Genomic DNA, 20,533 nt, shown 5'->3' on the forward strand with positions numbered 1-20,533 from the left:
TATATAATTTTTCTGCAGATAATTTTAGCATGTGGAAAAGCCAAAAGAATTTTCTGAAGCCAACCAAACTGGGAAAAAAGGCCAAACTTCTGGAATTTGGCTTAGAGAAACCCAATCTGGTAACACTGCGTGCGGCATGGGTGGTGGAACTATATACAATGTCTACTGGGAGTAAACAGAGCGGAAGACCCCGCCCCTTTCTTCCCCATTAGTATTAACTTATTTTAATGATACTCACATTACAGCGGACCGGTTTGTGCAAACTTGCTAAACCCCTTGTGCAATGATGACGTCAACAATGTAAAACCTGATATTTCATATACACGAACCAAAGGGACATCACCCCGTTGAAGGGTACCTGAGGGAGCGTGCGTTAATAAATATTTGCTACAGATTCACTCTGTTGTCTGCCAATAGAAATATTCCCGTAACTCTTATTTTTTGTCTATTTCGGCCTCTGCGTTTTGTTTGAATTAATTTAATGTTTTGAATTTGCAAAACATAACATTGGCGACGAGGTGTTTTAAAATGAAGCCGAGACGGCTGCCGACCTGTAAAACGGAGCGAGTTGGAAGTGGGGAAAAACGGGAGCCCGGCAGGTGGAGAGACGGTCGAATTTTGTTAAACTCACAAAACGGGAGAATTTAGGTTTCGGAAAGAGTGAGTACCGGCTGATAGTGATCATTACACAATCAGAAATGGCTGTCTCCATCGGAACTATTGACGAGTTTGATGAGCCCACGGTAATTGCCTCATGTATACTGAGTTATTGGAACCGGATTGTGAAGCAAATTTATTACACAAACACGCTCTCAGAAAAGGTGATTTAAACACAAACACATACTTGGATGAAAGTCACATATTCCATTCATGTAGTGTCAGTGCTTATGCATAAAACATATGAGGTGGCATGATTTATCAATTAAATCAGTGATTAAAGACAAGAAACATCACGAGACGTGATTAGGGACTTCCGGTCAAGATGTCGATGGTTTAGTCGCTAAAAGTTACCGCTTCGTTTTTGTCCCATAATTAGGATAGAATTAAATTGGTGATACGTGCACACACACCCACCCCACACTCCCCCACCCCCATTAATGGTTATTATAATTTGTCCCTGACACCTGACCAGGTTCATTTCCCAATACCAGATCAAATGCAGCCTCTCCTCTTGTAGGCTTATCTACATATTGTGTCAGGAAACCTTCCTGAACACATCTAACAAACTCCACCCTATCTAAACCCCTGGCTCTAGCGAGATGCCAATCAATATTTGGGAATTTAAAATCTCCTACAATAACCCGGTTATTATTACACCTTTCCAGAATCTGTCTCCCTATCTGCTCTTTGAAATCTCTGTTACTATTGGTTGGTCTATAAAAAAACAGTATTGTTTCTCCAGCAAACAGCGATGGTTCTATCATAATGGGATTTCTGAGAGAGTGTCAAGTCAAGTCGTCAACTTTTGTTGTCATTTCGACCATAACTGCTGGTACAGTGCACAGTAAAAATGAGAACGTTTTTCAGGACCATGGTTTACATGACACAGTACAAAAAACGACTGAACTACGTAATAAAAAAAAACAGAGAAAGCTACACTAGACTACAGACCTACATTGGACTGCATAAAGTGCACAAGAACAGTGCAGACATTACAATAAATAATAAACAGGACAGTAGGGCAAAGTGTCAGTGCAGGCTTCGGGTATTGAGGAGTCTGATAGCTTGGAGGAAGAAATTGTTATATAGTCTGGTTGTAAGAGCCCGAATGCTTTGGAGTAATAAAATATCAAGATTTTCCATCCGAACTCCTTCCATTTCTGTGAACTGGTACACTTCCATTGATAAGGCAGTGGATGTAGTCTATATGGACTTCAGCAAAGCCTTTGACAAAGTTCCACATGGAAGGTTAGTTAAGAAGGTTCAGTCATTAGGTATTAATGCTGGAGTAATAAAATGGATTCAACAGTGGCTAGATGGGAGATGCCAGAGAGTAGTGGTGGATAATTGTTTATTGGGATGGAGGCCGGTGACTAGCGGGGTGCCTCAGGGATCTGTTTTTGGCCCAATGTTGTTTGTAATATACATAAATGATCTGGATGATGGGGTGGTAAATTGGATTAGTAAGTATGCCGATGATACTAAGGTAGGAGTTGTTGTGGATAATGAGGTGGGTTTTCAAAGCTTGCAGGGAGATTTATGCCGGTTAGAAGAATGAGCTGAACGTTGGCAGATGGAGTTTAATGCTGAGAAGTGTGAGGTTCTACATTTTGGCAGGAATAATCCAAATAGAACATACAGGGTAAATGGTAGGGCATTGAGGAATGCAGTGGAACAGAGAGATCTAGGAATAACAGTGCATAGTTCCCTGAAGGTGGAGTCTCATGTAGATAGGGTGGTGAAGAAGGCTTTTGGAACGCTGGCCTTTATAAATCAAAGCATTGAGTACAGAAGTTGGGATGTAATGTTAAAATTGTAGAAGGCATTGGTAAGGCCAAATTTGGAATATTGTATACAGTTCTGGTCACTGAATTATAGGAAAGATATCAATAAATTAGAGAGAGTGCAGAGACGATTTACTAGGATGTTACCTGGGTTTCAGCACTTAAGTTACAGAGAAAAGTTGAACAAGTTAGGTCTCTATTCATTGGAGCGTAGAAGGTTGAGGGGGGATTTGATCGAGGTATTTAAAATTTTGAGAGGGATAGATAGAGTTGACGTGAATAGGCTGTTTCCATTGAGAGTAGGGGAGATTCAAACGAGAGGACATGATTTGAGAGTTGGGGGCAGAAGTTTAAGGGAAACACGAGGGGGTATTTCTTTACTCAGAGAGTGACAGCTGTGTGGAATGAGCTTCCTGTAGAAGTAGTAGAGGCCAGTTCAGTTGTGTCATTTAAGGTAAAATTGGATAGGTATATGGACAGGAAAGGAGTGGAGGGTTATGGGCTGAGTGCGGATAGGTGGGACTAGGTGAGATTAAGAGTTCGGCACGGACTAGGAGGGCCGAGATGTCCTGTTTCCGTGCTGTGATTGTTATATGGTTATATTATTGTCCACTCTTCTTCAGATATAATTATCCCTTGTTCCTTCTCCCAATTTGTTTTAATGTATGAAGTCGAATGTGTTTTAAGATCTGACAAGCCCTTATACATGCTTGAAATGATTCTACTACTGTTATCTGAATTATATACTTTTCTAAATAGCTGTATCAAAGATGTTCTTGCCTTGGTTACATTTTTAACTGTCCTATTAACATATTGTCACATCTGTAAATACCGATAAAAGTCATGCTTTTCTAATAAGTGTTTCCTCCTTAAGCATTTCAAAACTGAACAGTCTTCCTTCTTTCATTACGTTGCAAAGAACTGTTATTCCTTTAGCTGTCCAGTCCTTAAATCTAGCATCCAGTTTATTCGGCGTAAAATCCAAGTCATATGCACACCATTTAAGAATTGCAATATCTCCCTCTGGTTTATATTCTTCTATAACAGTTTTCCATATTTTAAGAGTCCATTTCACCCATGGGTTATTAATAATATTTATGTACCTTTGTAGGTTGTTATCAGCCAAAATTGCCTGTATGGGGATGGGAAGTATCCCCTCCTCAATGTTGTTCCATTGAGCGTCATATGATGCATATCACAGCTCTCAACTGTGCTGCAAAATAATAATCTCTGAGAAGGTAGGCCCCATCTCCCCTTTTCCTTGGCTAATTGCAAAGTTTTGAAACAAACCCTAAGCCTTTTACCTTGCCAAATATATCTTGATAACATCTTGTTCCATTCATTGAATTGATTTTGATTAATCTCTATTGGTCGGGGCTGAAAGAGATATAACAGTCTGGGCAGTATATTCATTTTAATAGATTCAACCCTTGAACTGAGACTAAAAAAAGGATTTATGTTCCATTTTGTTATATCTTCCTTGACTTTTTATATATCGGTTGATAATTGCATTCTGATAATTTTGCCAAATATTTTGAAAATATTTGAAAGACTCTGTTTGCCATGCCCAGGGATATCTACTTTCAATTTCCCTTGGTGGGCTACAGTTTTATCAAAGTAATTAGGTTTTATCTATGTTGATCTTGTATCCTGATAATTGACCATATTGTTCAAAGTGAGATGTTAAAGGGTTGGGAATTGTTAAAGATAGGAATTAACTCATTTTTAAATTCTTTGTACCACTCTGCCATATGCCCATCTGATCCTGGTGACTTGCTTAATTTAAACCTACTAATTTCAGCTTTTAGTTCCACTTCAGTTATGTCAGCACTCATCGTTCTATTTTGTTCTTTGTTTAAAGTGGGTAGAGAATTCAGGAAGGCGTGTTCAACCCTTTCTTGACAACACACATAAAATGCTGGGGGAATTCAGCAGGCCAGGCAGCGTCTATGGAAAAGAGTACAGTTGACATTTCAGGCCCAGACCCTTTGGCATGACTGGAGAAAAAAAAAAGTAAGGAGTAGATTTAAAAGGTGGGGAAGGGGAGAGAGACACACCAGGTGATAGGTGAAACTTGAAGGGGAGGAATGAAGTAAAGAGATGGGAAGTTGATTGGTGAAGGAGATATAGGGCTGGAGAAGGGGGGTGTCTGATAGAAAAGGACAGGCCATGGAAGAAAGAAAAGGGGGGAGGAGCACCAGAGGGAGGTGATAGAGCAAAGAAAATTAGAGAGGGAAAAGGGAATGGGAAATGAAGGTGAGGGGAGGAGGGGGGCATTACTGGAAGTTCGAGAAATTGATATTCATGCCATCAGATTGGAGGCTACTCAGATGAAATACAAGCTGGTGTTCCTCCAGCCTAAGTGTGGCCTCATCACGACAGTGGAGGAAGCCATGGATGGACATATTGGAATGGGAAAGAGAAGTGGAATTAAAATGGGTGGCCACTGGGAGATGTTGTTTTTTTCCTGGCAGATGGAGTGTAGGTGCTGAACAAAGCACTCTCCCAGTCTACGTCGGGCTACACCAATGTACAGGAGGTCACACCAGGAGCACCAGACACAGAATATGGCCTCAATAGACTCATAGGTGAAGTATCGCCTCACCTGGAAGGACTGTTTGGGTCCCTGAATGTTAGTGAGGGAGGAGAAGTCGGGGCAAGTGTAGAACTTACTGTGCTTGCAAGGATACGTGTCAGGAGGGAGATCAGTGGGGAGGGACAAATGGACAAGGGAGTGGAGCAGTCCCTGCGGAAAGCAGAAATTGGGGGGAGGGGGGAGGGAAAGACGTGCTTGGTGGTGGGATCCCCTAAGCGATGTCAGAAGTTGTGGAGAATTCTGTGCTAGACATAGAGGCTGGTGGGCTGGCAAGAATGGACAAGAGGAACCCTATCCCTGGCAGGAGGATGGGGTGAAAGCAGATGTGCCTGAAATGGAAGAGATACGGTGGAGGGCAGCGTTGATGGTGGAGGAAGGGAAGCCCTTTTCTTTGAAGGAGGATGACATCTCCTTCGTTCTGGAATGAAAAGCCTCATCCTGAGAGTAGATGCGATGGAGATGGAGGAATTGGGAGAAGGAGGTGGCATTTTTACAAGTAACAGGGCAGGAAGAGGTATAGTCCAGGTTAGCTTTTCTTATTTTGCCCAGAAAAATGCATGGTACTGCACATGGTCTAACCAAGGTTTAAAACAGTTTGCACTAAATTGCAGAATAACAAAATGCTGTACATGCACAATTAGCGTAGCAAAGATTAGCTCTGAATAGAAACTGATACACAACACTAACATTAGCAATGGAAATTAACAGCACAGGAAGCAACCATTCAGTCCCTCAGATCCACAGTGGATGCTCCTGTGTGAGAAAACTTGCGATGCAAACCTGGTGGCTAATCGACATTTCCTTGAGCATTTCTATTGATAACAGCTGTTCTACACTGAATTAAACAATGGAAACTGCTTGAGAAACCACAGCACTATATCAGTGCACAGTTGAGCACTTACTTAGGAACACGGCACCACATGCTGGCTAGATTTTTGTTGTAAAATTTCTTTCATGCAGCTAAAACAAGAGTGCAGTTAAATAATGCAAAACAGAACCAGACATAACGTTCATCCCCATCTAGTGAGGTCTGAGATGACGTAGCTCACCTCAGTGAACTTAAAGTAGTGGGAGTAAAGAAATAAAACTGTGTTCTGCAGGTGGTGGAAGTTTGAAATGGTGGACATGTAAGGCAGTGTCTCTGAATAGAGAAAATAGTTCACTAAAGTCTTATCAAAACAATTATCAACTTATATAACCATATCGCAATTACAGCACGAAAACAGGCCATCTTGGCCCTTCTAGTCTGTGCCGAGTGCTTACTCTCACCTAGTCCCACTGACCCACACTCAGCCCATAAACCTCCGTTCCTTTCCTGTCCATATATCTGTCCAATTTTACTTTAAATTACAATATTGAACCTGCCTCTACCACTTCTACTGGAAGCTCGTTCCACACAGCTACCACTCTCTGAGTAAAGAAATACCACGTCAACTCTATCTATCCCCCTTATAATTTTAAATACCTCTATCAAGTCCCCCCTCAACCTTCTACGCTCCAAAGAATAAAGACATAACTTGTTCAACCTTCCTCTGTAATTTAGGTGCTGAAAGCCAGGTAACATTCTAGTAAATCTCCTCTGTACTCTCTCTATTTTGTTGACGTCTTTCCTATAATTCGGTGAACAGAACTGTACACAATACTCAAATTCGGCCTTACCAATGCCTTGTACAATTTTAACATTACACCCCAACTCCTATACTCAATGCTCTGATTTATGAAGGCCAACATACCAAAAGCTTTCTTCACCACCCTATCCACATGCGATTCCAGCTTCAGGGAACTATGCACCATTATTCCTAGATCACTCTGTTCTACTGCATTCTTCAATGCCCTACCATTTACCATGCATGTCCTATTTTGATTATTCCTACCAAAATGTGGCACCTCACACTTATCAGCATTAAACTCCATCTGCCATCTTTCAGCCCACTCTTCTCACTGGCCTAAATTTCTTTGCAAGCTTTGAAAACCTACTTCATTATCTACGACACCAGCTATCTTAGTATCATCTGCATACATACTAATCCAATTTACCACCCCATCGTCCAGATCATTGATGTATATGACAAACAACATTGGACCCAGTACAGATCCCTGAGGCACTCAACTAGTCACCAGCCTCCAACTTGACAAACAGTTATCCACCTCTACTCTCTGGCATCTCCCATGCAGCCACTGTTGAATCCATTTTACTACTTCAATATTAACACCTAACGATTGAACCTTCCTAACTAACCTTCCGTGCGTAACTTTGTCAAAGGCCTTACTGAAGTCCACATAGACAACATCCACTGCTTTACCCTCGTCAACTTTCCTAGTAACCTCTTCAAAAAATCCAAAAACATTTGTCAAGCATGACCTTCCACGCACAAATCCATGTTGACTGTTCCTAATCTGACCCTGTCTATCCAGATAATTATATATACCATCTCTAAGAATACTTTCCATTAATTTACCCACCACTGATGTTAAACTAACAGGCCTATAGTTGCTAGGTTTGCTCTTAGAACCCTTTTTAAACAATGGAACCACATGAGCAATACACCAATCCTCTGGCACCATCCTCGTTTCTAACGACATTTGAAATATTTCTGTCAGAGCCCATGCTATTTCTACACTAACTTCCCTCAAGGTCCTAGGGAATATCCTGTCAGGATCTGGAGATTTAGCCACTTTTATATTCCTTAAAAACGCCAGTACTTCCTCCTCTTTAATCGTCATAGTTTCCATAACTTCCCTACTTGTTTCCCTTACCTTGCACAATCCAATATCCTTCTCTTTAGTGAATACCGAAGAAAAGAAATTGTTCAAAATCTTCCCCATCTCTTTTGGCTCCACACATAGCTATCCACTCTGATTCTCTAAGGGACCAATTTTATCCCTCACTATCCTTTTGCTGTTAATATAACTGTAGAAACCCTTTGGATTTATTTTCACCTTTATTGCCAAAGGAACCTCATATCTTCTTTTAGCTTTTCTAATTTCTTTCTTAAGATTCTTCTTACATTCTTTATATTCCTCGAGCACCTCATTTACTCCATGCTACCTATATTTATTGTAGATCTCCCTCTTTTTCTAACCAAGTTTCCAATATCCCTTGAAAACCATGGCTCTCTCAAACTTTTAACCTTTCCTTTCAACCTAACAGGAACATAAAGATTATGTACCCTCAAAATTTCACCCTTAGATGACCTCCATTTCTCTATTACATTCTTCCCATAAAACAAATTGTCCCAATCCACTCCTTCTAAATCCTTTCGCATCTCCTCAAAGTTAGCCTTTCTCAAATCAAAATCTCAACCCTGGGTCCAGTCCTATCTTTCTCCATAATTATATTAAAACTGATGGCATTGTGATCGCTGGACCTGAAGTGCTCCCCAATACATACCTCCGTCACCTGCCCTATTTTATTCCCTAATCCAACACTGCCCCTTCTCTAGTTGGTACCCCTATGTATTGCTGCAAAAAACTATCCTGCACACATTTTACAAACTCCAACCCATCCATCCCTTTAACAGTATGGGCTTCCCAATCTCTGTGTGGAAAATTAAAATCTCCCACAATCACAACCCTGTGCTTACTACAAATATCTGCTATCCCCTTGCAAATTTGCTCCTCCAATTCTCGCTCCCCAATAGGTGGTCTATAATACACCCCTATTAGTGTTACTACACCTTTCCCATTCCTCAATTCCACCCAAATAGCCTCCCTAGATGAGCCCTTAATCAGAGCACCACTGTAATATTTTCTCTGACAAGCAACGCAACACCTCCCCCTCCTGTCACTCCGGTTCTATCACACCTGAAGTAACAAAATCCAGGAATATTTAGTTGCCAATCACACCCCTCCTGCAACCATGTTTCACTAATAGCTACAGCATCATATTTTCAGGTATTAGTCCATGCTCTAAGCTCATCCACCTTTCTTACAATGCTCCTAGCATTAAAATAAATGCATTTAAGAAACTCTCCACCTCTTCCTCTCTGTTTATCTCTAACAGTACAAAGAACTTTACTCTCTCCTTTTTCTTCCTTCTCCCATACATCTGTTTCTACACTCTGGTTCTGCACCCCTCCCCCCCCCCACCACCGTATCTAGTTAAAATCCACTGGAGCCTCTCTAACAAACTTACCTGCAAGAATATTTGTCCCACTCCAGTTCAGATGTAAACTGTCCTGCCGGAACAGGTCCCACCTTCCCTGGAAAACTGCCCAATTATCTATAAATCTGAAGCCCTCCCTCCTGCACAATGTCTTCAGCCACATGTTGATCTGCACTATCTTACTATTTCCAAACCCATCTGCACGTGACACTGGTAGTAATCCTGAGATTGCTATCCTGGTGGTCCTGTCCTTTAACTTGGCACCTAGCTCCCTAAGCTCACCTTTCAGGACCTCCTCACTCTTCCTACCCATGTCATTGGTCCCTACATGGACTACGACATCCGGCTGCTCACCCTCCCTATGGAGAATACTGAAAACTCAATCCGAGATATCGTGGACCCCGGCACCAGGGAGGCACCAGACCATCTGGGATTCCCGATCTCTTCTACAGAACCTCCAATCTGTCCCCCTAACTATCGAATCCCCAATCAGTACTGCTCTCCCCTTTTCCCTCCTTCCCTTCTGAGCTGAGGGCCCAGTCTTGGTGCCAGAGACGCAACCACTGCAACTTGTCCCTGGTAGATCGTCCCCATCAACTTATTGTTGATGGGAATGGCCACAGGGGTGCTCTGCTCTTCCTGTCTATTCCCCTTCTCTCCCCTGACAGTCACCCAACAACCTGTCTCCTGACTCCTGGGGGTGACTATCTCCCTGAAACTCCTGTCTATTTCTGCCTCTGCCTCCCAAATGAACTGAAGTTCATCCAGCTCCAGCTCCAGTTCCCTAACACGGTATGTCAGGTGCTGCAGCTGGATGCACCTTTTGCAGGTGTAGTCATCAGGGACAGCTGTGCTCGCCCTGACTTCCCACATACTGCCCTAACTGCTGCCTTCATTACCTACTCGTAAGCTAATTAGGTTAATTAAAGGAGCTTCCCCGGCCTCACCTCATCTGGAGTGAAGCTCCTACTCGGCCTCTGCTCGCTTTTAAAATTCCCCCGCTGATCTCAGAGGCCGACTTTCACGCGCTTGCGCAATTGTGCCCTGTTCTCCCGTTCTCATTTTTTTGTACTCCTTGCCTCTGCCTGTTCTCACTGAAACCTGATTGCGCCAAAGCCGTCCCACTCTGCCTCAGTCCACTCCAATGATGGCCGCTGTATCTGGTGGTCTTTCATTTTAAACCTTTGGCGCGCTACATCACGCACCTGTGCAATCTAGCCTTTTTGCCCCGAGGAGTTTAAAGAAAAGCTTCTCTCCAAGCTTCTTATACCTCTTCCCCCTCCGCCTCTTCCTGTGATTTTCTGTTTCCAAGTACATTCCTTCTCAAAGAACATATAAATTAAACAACCTTGAGTTTACTTACAGGCAGTTGAGTTTACTTACAGGCAAGGAACCCAAAAGAACTCAATAAAACAATAAAGACCAACCTCCAACATGTACAGAGAAAGAGAGAAACACAAAACATGCAAACAATGGAAGCGAGCAACTATGGCATTCTGAAACAAATGGAGTCCTTCAATCCAATTCCCTGCAGCACCAGAGCAGACTCAAAGCCATGGTATTTGGTTCATCACGTCATCAAGCAGATCACAGCGAAGCTCACGGACACGAAGCACAGCAGGCAGGGGCAGTCTCACAGTCTTAGTGTCGTGGCGAGGCACCTCCCCCAGGCAATCTGGGCCGGCATTTAAATTGTCTGAACGGGGTTCACACCTTGCACTGGGAACCAGGTCCCACCACAGCGAATCGCGCCGGGCCTAGATTTCGCTGCTGAAGAAGCCATTCTCAACCTCTCCAAATCAGCTCAGCACCCAGAGCAATCCAACCTCACCCAACTCTCGACATCTCGTCCTTCCAGCATTTATGGGCTGGCATTTGTACGTTAAATCTATTTCTCACCCCACTGGAAAGGAAATACTGATTTAACTTACATGTGACAAGATCACCATTGTGGCTCTCCTCAGTATACCACTCAATTCAGAAGGCATCCATCTTCAGTGAATGAATACATACGTTGAAGAAAATGATGCTGCCTAACGAGAATTATCTGCATTTTGCTATTAGTTAAGATTGCCTTCCACATTTACAGTAGTCCTAAATATTCATATGATCAAATGAAACAAATTGATCAACTTTATTGTCTAAAAGAGCTGAATAAGAAAGGGTTTCTGATGAACCTTTCCTGCACTCACATACAAAATAAGAAAAAAACATAAGTTAATCAAATAAAATTGTGGTGGATTTTGATCCATTTAAATGATATGGGCAAAGTCAATGTTTAATGCCATTCCTAATAGTCCTCTAGAAAATTTTCCTCCTTGCAATGTCTGTATTTAACCCTTACATACTGTTCATATTCTATACCTTCACAGTATAATCCGGATCAATTTTGACCCAGTCCCTAAATCCCCTCATAAGTACCAAATTTTAAAACACAGATCTATTTAGAATGTATAAATAGCCTATCTGACATTAATAAATGGGTGATTAATCCTTAATGAATGTTTCAGAGATCTAAAATCCATTTCAATAGATACGGGTCAAATTTGACCCAGAGCAGCCTTGTGTACAAAATTTTGTAGCACCTGTAGAGAAGTGTAAATTTTATAAATATTTTCACATTTGTGCATTTTGGGTCACTTTAGGAAAAATCATCACATTTTTGGCTTAAAAAAAGGTACTTAGGGTGTTTTTACTGCTGTCAAATGTCAAAACGGGTTAAATTGGACCGGAACAGTATGTGAGGGTGAAGTTATGCTCACGGTGCTGCAAAGTAAGTAGAATGCAGTAGAGGGTTAACTCGGGGATACATGCCGAAACCAGGATTGTATGCAGCTTGGAGAGCAACGTGGTAACCTATGCCCACGGTTTTGTTTTACTTCTGGACTACTACTAATTCCCAAAAATCCTTGAAGTGGACACTAGGCCATCTGTGTCTATGGTCCAACATAGCCTAATATTTTGTTTGGATTGCTCAGTGTCAACCTGACTTTTTCTTATAAGCTCAGTTATTTAGCAGTTACAGAGTTAAGAGGCAATGATGATATTGTGTTATAGCCATATTTCCTTTCCTGTATGACATTTTGTCACCAGTTTTATCTATACTAAAACATCCAGTCATTCAATCTTCCTCAGTACCGATAAATCCCTGTATGCTTTTGAACCTGTCTATACTATCTGATTTATCTCAGCTTCTCCACGTGATGTTGAGTTTCATATACCAAACACTTCAAGAGGTTTCTCATGAATTCAGGTTTCTTATTGGATTTACTAATAACAACCATATATTTATAAATGCAAGATATTCTGCAGATGCTAGAATTCCAAAATGCTGGAGAACTCGGCAGGTCAGGCGGCATCCAAGGAAATAAGCAACAGCTGACACTTCTTTCCGAGACCCTTCTTCAGGTCTAGAAAGGAGGGAGGAAGATGCCAGAATAAAAAGGTGTGTGGAGTGGAAGGAGGATAACTAGGTGATAGCTGAAACCAGGCGGAAGGAAAGCCAAAGGGCTGGGGCAGGAGGGGCACAGAAGGAGGTGATAGGCAGGTGAGAAGGGAGTAACAGGCCAGAGTGGGGAATAAAAGGGGGGGAGGGAAAAATTATACTTAAAGGAGAAATTGATATTCACACTATCAGGATGGGGGATACCCAGTCAGAATAAAAGGTGCTGCTCCTCTACCCTGAGGGTAGAGGAGCTCCTCTACCCATCATGGCACAAGACCTGTTGGAATGGGAATTAAAATGCTTGGCATCGGGAAGTTCTGCTTTAGGCAGATGGAGTGGAGGTGCTCGACGAAATGAACCCCAATTTACCATGGGTCTCACCAATGTAGAGGACGTTGCATCGGGAGCATCAGATACAATAGACAATCCCAGCAGATTCACAGGTGAAGTGTGGAAGGTCTGTTTGGAGCTCTGAATGGAAGTGAGGGAGGAAGTAAAAGGGCAGATGTAGCACTTTGGCTGTTTGTAGGGATAGGTGCGAGGAGTTAAATCAGTGGGGCGCAACAAAGCAACAAACACATCACAGAGGATCTCTGTGGGAAAGCGGAGAGTTGGGAGGTGGTAAAGATGTGTTTGATGGTAGGATCCCTTTGGGAATGGCAGAGTTTACGTAAAATTATGTGTTGTGTTACATACCAGCAGCAATAGATTATACACCGAGTCAAGTTTTAATGTTAAAACCACTATCTTTATTAATATCTACTTAAAATATGGTAACTTAAATGAAATAAACAGAAGTTAACGGTGTTATGGGTATATATATGTATGTGCGGCTCCCAAACAATCAAGCTTAGGGACAATTCTTAAAGCCTTAAGGTTCAGATGGCAGAGTAGAATAGATGATGGAAGAGAGATTTGTAATCCACATAGGGAGAGGGCAAAATGAATTTTAACAGGTTCCACGCTGGGTAAACAAAATAACAACCGTCTAAGATTTTGTTCGTTGAGTCGTTCCGAAATCCACCAGGTGACAGTCACAGGAGTATCGCCTTGTAGTGGTCATCACCTAACACCCTGATTCCAGGTAAAGGGCCAACAGAAGTGGTTCCACAGGATAGTCCAACCAATCCACGTGTACGGATTATACGAAGTGACAGTCACAGGAGTATCGCCTTGTAGTGGTCATCACCTAACACCCTGATTCCAGGTAAAGGGCCAACAGAAGTGGTTCCACAGGATAGTCCAACCAATCCACGTGTACGGATTATACAAAGTGACAGTCACAAATCCTTTGTGCACTATCTGCCGATAATCAACCCAACATTTTGAGCAAGGGAGAGTTTGGAACTCCCAGTCTTACGATGACAGTAAAAAACTGAAGTTCCAACAGGGTTGTCTGTCTCTCCATCTCTCTCTCTCTTTCTCTCCCCCTCCCTCTCACCCCCTTCTTTCTCTCTCTTTTCTTCCCCCTCTCTATATCTCTCCCTCCCCTCCACACAGCAGGCTGCCACAGCCTGTAACTGACGTCAAAGTCCCACCTCACTCAGGCACTCTTAAAGTAACTCTCATATTACAAGCCTGCGTCTCTCCTAACAATTGGTTGTGGAGGCTCGTGGGATGGTAGGTAAGGACAAGAGGAACTGCCACTATTAAGGTGGCAGGAAGATGAGGTGAGTAGGTATGTCCAGGAAATGCTGGAAATGTGGGTAGGACAGCATCAATGCTAAGAGGAAGAAAAGCTCCATTCATTGAAGGAGGACTTTGCTGATATCATGGAAAGGAAAGGCGTATCCTGGGAACAAACGCAATGGAGACGAAGGAATTGAGAAAAGAGAATAGTATTCCCAGGATAAGCCTTCCCTTTCCAGGAAAGGGGAAGGAGTTGTCCGAAATGGACCAAGTGAACTTAAGGGCAGGGTGAAAGTTGGAGACGAAGTTGATGAAATTGACAAGCTCAAGCATGGGTGCATGAAGCAGCACCAATGCAGTCGTCAATATAGCGGACAAAGTTTTGGCGGGCATTATTGGGGAAGGCTTGGAACATGGACTGTTCTACAGAGCCACCAAAAGGCAGGCATATCTGGAGCCCATGGCCTCAAGCCTGCAAAAAGTGAGAGGAGCCAAAGGAGAAATTATTCAGACTGAGGACCAGTTCTGCCAGATGGAGGAAGGTGGCGGTGGAGAGGGACTGATTGAGGAATCAGTCAAATGGAGATGAGTTACAGTTCTCTTTACATGCACATGCAGTTCAACTCTTTGAGTGATTATGCAGAAATTTTGAAGTTAATAACTCATCTCCTACTTTAGGCCACAAACTTATCAATCACCCCTCGTATAATAGAAATAGTATTAATCCAAAAATTGAACAAAGCTTCATTCAGAACAACTTTCTACCAAGCTTCCTTTTAAAGCAACCTAATGAGTAAAAGTTTTCTTCCAGCCCATCAGCAATTTCTTATCACATTTTGTAATTTTACGTACACTAAGTTTTTGAGTTTTCCAATAATTCACAAAAAATACTTTGTTGAATTCAAGGAGCTTTGTTTACCAGAATTTATGTCTTCTGATGTTTTTAATACTCCAGGAGATGGTTATTGACAGAGTCAACATTTGTGATTGCATTGTGAGGATGCTAAGTGTTGCAATTTGAGTGAATAGTTGCCTAATAATCTGTATCAAATGGTTTCCACAAAACCATATTTCAACTTACATTTTAATAATGTTTTGCATCTTTTTTCTCAGATTTTTTCTTTCTCCTTTTGACACTAATTTGAGGTGATGCACAACTGCTGTTAATGTCTCTGGTACCTTATTCTTTGAGTGAGACTAAAACAAGGTTCATCCAATTTAGGAAGCATGTGATGAGAATGTTGCTGCTAAATGAGGGTGACTTTATAGCTCTGTACCCTGGCTTAGTAAGACTCTAGTAGTTTGTTTTCTCTTTAATGTATCATACATCATATCATATAATTCAGTTTTAGAATCACTTCACACTGTCATGCGAACAATTACAATATATGTCAGCACAGGTGCAATAAAAAACACAGATGGGATGAAGTCCAGGCCTCCGCTCTGTACACGAAGGCCAGTGACGTGGATGGATGACAAAAGGAGGCTGGTGACGTAAGTGTATGATGAAGGACATCCATGGATTTCAGACCGTCACAAATTAGTGTGTCTTGGGATCAGGCATCTGTGCAAGTAAGACACATGAGGACCAATGAATCAGCAAACCTGGCGTTTGAGGCCTGGAGTTCGGGATCCCGACATTGGCTAGTCTGAGGGTGTCAGTACTGGTGCAGAGCCAACAACCTGTTTCTGAATGTGAATAAAACCAAAGAGATGGTTGTTGACTTAAGGAGGGCACGGAGCGACCAACCCCACTGAACATTGACCGCTCCTCGGTAGAGATCATTAAGAGCACCAAATTCCTTGGTGTTCACCTGGCGGAGAAGCTCACCTGGTCCCTCAACACCAGCTCCATAGCAAAGAAAGCCCAGCAGCATCTTCACTTTCTGTGAAGGCTGAGGAAAGTCCATCTCACAGCCCCCATCCTCTTCACATTCTACAGGGGTTGTATTGAGAGCATCCTGAGCAGCTGCATCACTGCCTGGTTCAGAAATTGCACCATGTCGGATCATAAGACCCTGCAGTGGATAGTGAGGTCAGCTGAGAAGATCATTGGGGTCTCTCTTCCCGCCATTATAGACATTTACACCACACGCTGCATGCGCAAGCAAACAGCATTATGAAGGACCCCACGCACCCCTCATATAATCTCTTCTCTCTCCTGCTGTCTGGGAAAAGGCACCGAAACATTCGGGCTCTCACGACCAGACTATGTAACAGTTTCTTCCCCCAAGCTACCAGACTCCTCAATACCCAGAGCCTGGACTGACATCTTACTGCCCTATTGTCTTGTTTATTATTTGTTGTAATGCCTGCACTGTTTTGTGCACTTTATGCAGTCCTGGGGAGGTCTGTAGCCCAGTGTAGTATTTTTCTGTGTTGTTTTTTATGTAGTTCAGTCTAGTTTTTGTACTGTCATTTAACACCATGGTCCTGAAAAAAAACGTTGTCTCATTTTCACTATGTACTGTACCAGCAGCTATGGTCGAAATGACAAGAAAAGGGACTTGGCTTGACTTGACTTAAAACTCAAAGCCCAAAGGTCAATTGGAAGTCCGGAAGTGGAAACCCAATAGCGGAGGACTGGGGACTGGAGTCCTGACCTGGGATGTGATGGGATGTGATGGGATGGGATAGGATTGGATCGGATTGGATTGGATCGGATCGGATCGGATCATGCACGTGGGTGGATGGGAGGGAGGAAGGCTTGGTCTTGGCCTGAAACATCAAATGTTTTTTTCATTTCCACAGATGCTGCCTGACCTGTGGAGTCCCTCCAGAAGTTTTTGTATGTTGCTTTGGATTTCCAGCATGTATTGTGTTTTTGTTTTGCTTTTGTTGTTTTGTTGCTTGCTGGGTTCTGTTTTGTTCTGCTGTGTGTTCTGCTGAGCATTGTGGGCATGTTAAGTTGGCACCTGAATGTGTGGTGACTCTTGTGGGCTGCCCCAGCACACCCTTAACTTGTGTTGGTTATTAATGCAAACGACACGTTTCACTGTATGTTTCAATGTCTACTTGTGATAAATAAATGAATCCAAATCTGAATCATCAGATAATCAGTATTCAAAAGAAAAACTTAAAGCTAACCATAATACACAATTTTTACAAGAGTTACAATAACTTTTATAAGAATTAGAACAAAATAAACCATAAAGCACATATTAGTGCAAATTGATCAAAGTGCCATTGGTGTTTTTAAACTGCTGATTGGGGTCGTGCTGGAACCGAATGGTTGAAGAGAAGTAGCTCTCTTGAATCTGGTGATGTGGGGAGTGAGGCTTCTGCACCTCCTGTCCAATGGAAGGTGCAAGAAGTTGGCATGGTCTGGATAGTGGAGATCTTTGATAAGGCAGTACCTCCTGTAGGCACTACCGATGTTGGGAAGGGATGCACCAGTGATGTATGTATTGTGTTTCCTGAGTGGAGATGGTATTTCTCTGAGTATGCATGGACTGGCAATTCATGAGTTCCATTGTTCCTCAGAGAGACACGAGGAGCAATAAAAGCTTTGAGTGTTTGGTGAGCCTGTGCTGAGAGGAAGCTTGAATTAGTTCTCTGTCCCTGTCCGAATGCAAGGAAGGGAAAACCCTAAATTATTTTAATCCATCATTAAGTTACATGTCCTTTAGTGTTTTAAGAAGCTGTGTCGATATGACAACAGCATGAAGCTCCACCTTTCCCATTTTCTTTGTTCTTTGAAAATTAATTGTGTTATTATGTAATGGGAATTAATTTTTTAAGCTTTACAGAGGATAGCAGGGATTCCTGAAGAGATAAAGCAATAGAATGGATTTTGTTAACTCAGTTTGGACATGTTTTTTTTTATATTTGGTATCTAAATTGATACTGATAGAAATAAGGATTTGGAATGCACAATGATTATGTGTAATTTTAGTTAATTTTGTGAATTACATGAAAACCTCAAATTACCGTTATGAGATTCACAGTTATAAAAATGGCACTTTAGGGAAATGAGTGCTTATTAGAAACTGGCAATTTTAAATTGGTAGTTTTGGGATTACGGGGCTGAGCTGTAAACTCAGTTGACACTTTATTAGGTACACCTGTATAAAGTAAATTTATGACTAAAATAAATTTATGTCACCATATACAAACCTGAGACTTGTTTTTGTGCAGACAATCACAGTCAATACAAGGAACACAATAGAATCATTGTAAGCCTGAATCCAACAGGATGAACATCAACCAATATGCAAAAAAAAACCAACATACAGTTCAAATACAAATGGAAAAAATCTCTGAAATGATAACACCAGGGAATTTAAAGATTCTGACCCTCTCCCTCTCTGATCCCTTGATGAAGACTGGCTCATGGATCTCTGGTTTCCTCCTCCTTGGTCTTGCTCTCTTTGAGTGAGAGGTTATTGTTGTGGCACCACTCAGTAAGATTTTCAATCAAAGAAGAATAATCAGTGTGCTTAAAGTGAAATAAAATCAGGATGAACATGGGAGTTAGGAAAGAATTTTCACAGTTCCTGATGGAGGGAGGCTTTATTTAGCTATTTGTTTGAATTATGCTCACAAATACAAAAAGGTAAAGAACATACCAGGGGTCAGGCAGACAAATGTGTCCAATAAAGGTACAGCATCAGTTTTGTAATCCCAAGGTCTTCATTTCAATATGGAAACTTGAGATGGAGTCAACACCATCTTTTCTTTGTATTTTTCAGGCAAAGGGGCTTCAGAACTGTGACTGAAGGGAAATGGCCTGGAAAAATGGAGAGAGTTGAAGTTTCTCTTGTGGATGATGACTGGTAGTGACAGCAATGCCTGTATTTACAGAGAGGAAAAGCACAATTTTGTTCCTCAAGCAGAGAGGATGGGGAGCTAGAAACTGGGGGATATTGACATATATGGTGATCAAGAGCAGTATTTTAAAAAGTACTGGCTGTTCTTCACAGGGAGATTGATATGTATCCTGACACATTATTTCATTCTTATATTAAATGAAGGCAGGTTCTATGGAATTCAGAAAGTACTGTATGTCAAAAACAGTCAAATCAAATTCAGCTCAACTCTCTGAAAAGTCACTCATCCACTTACCTCATCAGACATATTGATCAGAAATTATATTTTCTATTTTTTCACCAGTTTTGCACATGCTGCTAAAGAAATATTTATATTAATGCAACGTGTGCTCAACGATTTACAACTGCTGCAGCAGTCTGAACTATAGTTGGCGTTGCCATGTAGGACTGCCTACTGTCCATTTTTAAGGCCTTTAATTTTGCAGGTAAGCTTAATACAGTATAATCTTTCCAAGGAAGATGATATCAAAGACAGTATTAAGAACAAACTGAAATTTGCCAGTCCAGTCAGTAAAATGAGCTGAGAAATATGAACCTGAGTTTCCCTGGGAAAGGTGCCAGGAGTGCATTATGGGAAAGTAGAACTGAATATCTGAGAAAGGTGACATCCATTATTGAGTGCCCCCCCACCCAACCCCAGCCATCTGGACTCTGCCCTCTTCTCATTGCTTTTCTCAAGCAGGAGGCACAGCAGCGAGAGAAGGCCAACAACTCAAGTTTCAATTACAGCTTCTTCCTTACTACCATCCGGTTCTTGAACTAAACTGGAAATGGATTCTACTTCTGAGCACATTTCCCTCAGCTTGCATTCATTGTTTTGTTTATTTTTGTTTGAAGGTGAAGGAGCTGGCTTTCCAATTTCATTTTTGCTCCAAAACTCAGGAGACAGTGTGGGAACCGACGCAGTTTGGGGGACCGCTTCGTTGAGCACCTCCGCTCCGTTTGCCACAACACAGGATCTCCCGGTTGCCACCCACTTCAACTCTGCTTCACATTCCCATTTGGATATGTCCATACATGGCCTCCTCTACTGCCATGATGAGGACAAACTCAGGTTGGAGGAGCAACACCTCATATACTGTCTGAGTAGTCTTCAGCCCCTTGGTATGAACACTGAATTCTCCAACTTCCGGTAATTCTCTCCCTGTCCCTTCCCCCATCCCAGTTTCCCCCTACCGGTTTTTCACCTGGCGCCTACCAGCCTTCTCCTTCCCACCCTCCCCCCACCTTCTTATAGGGTCCCTGCCCATTCCCTCTTCAGAATGACGAAGGGTCTTGGCCCGAAATGTTGACTGTTCCTTTCCACGGATGCTGAGTTTCTCCAGCGTGTTGTACGTGTTTGTGTGGGGTTCAGTTTGCTGTCTTTGGAGGAGCAAAATTTGAATCCATAAAGATACCAGTCTACCTCCTGCTGTCAGCTTCTGCCAGCCTCCACTTGAGTGACACAAACCATGTACCAGGTGGACAGGAAGCATGCATCCTTGA

Source organism: Hypanus sabinus, chromosome 19, assembly GCF_030144855.1.
Source record: "Hypanus sabinus isolate sHypSab1 chromosome 19, sHypSab1.hap1, whole genome shotgun sequence".
Classification (NCBI taxonomy): domain Eukaryota; kingdom Metazoa; phylum Chordata; class Chondrichthyes; order Myliobatiformes; family Dasyatidae; genus Hypanus; species Hypanus sabinus.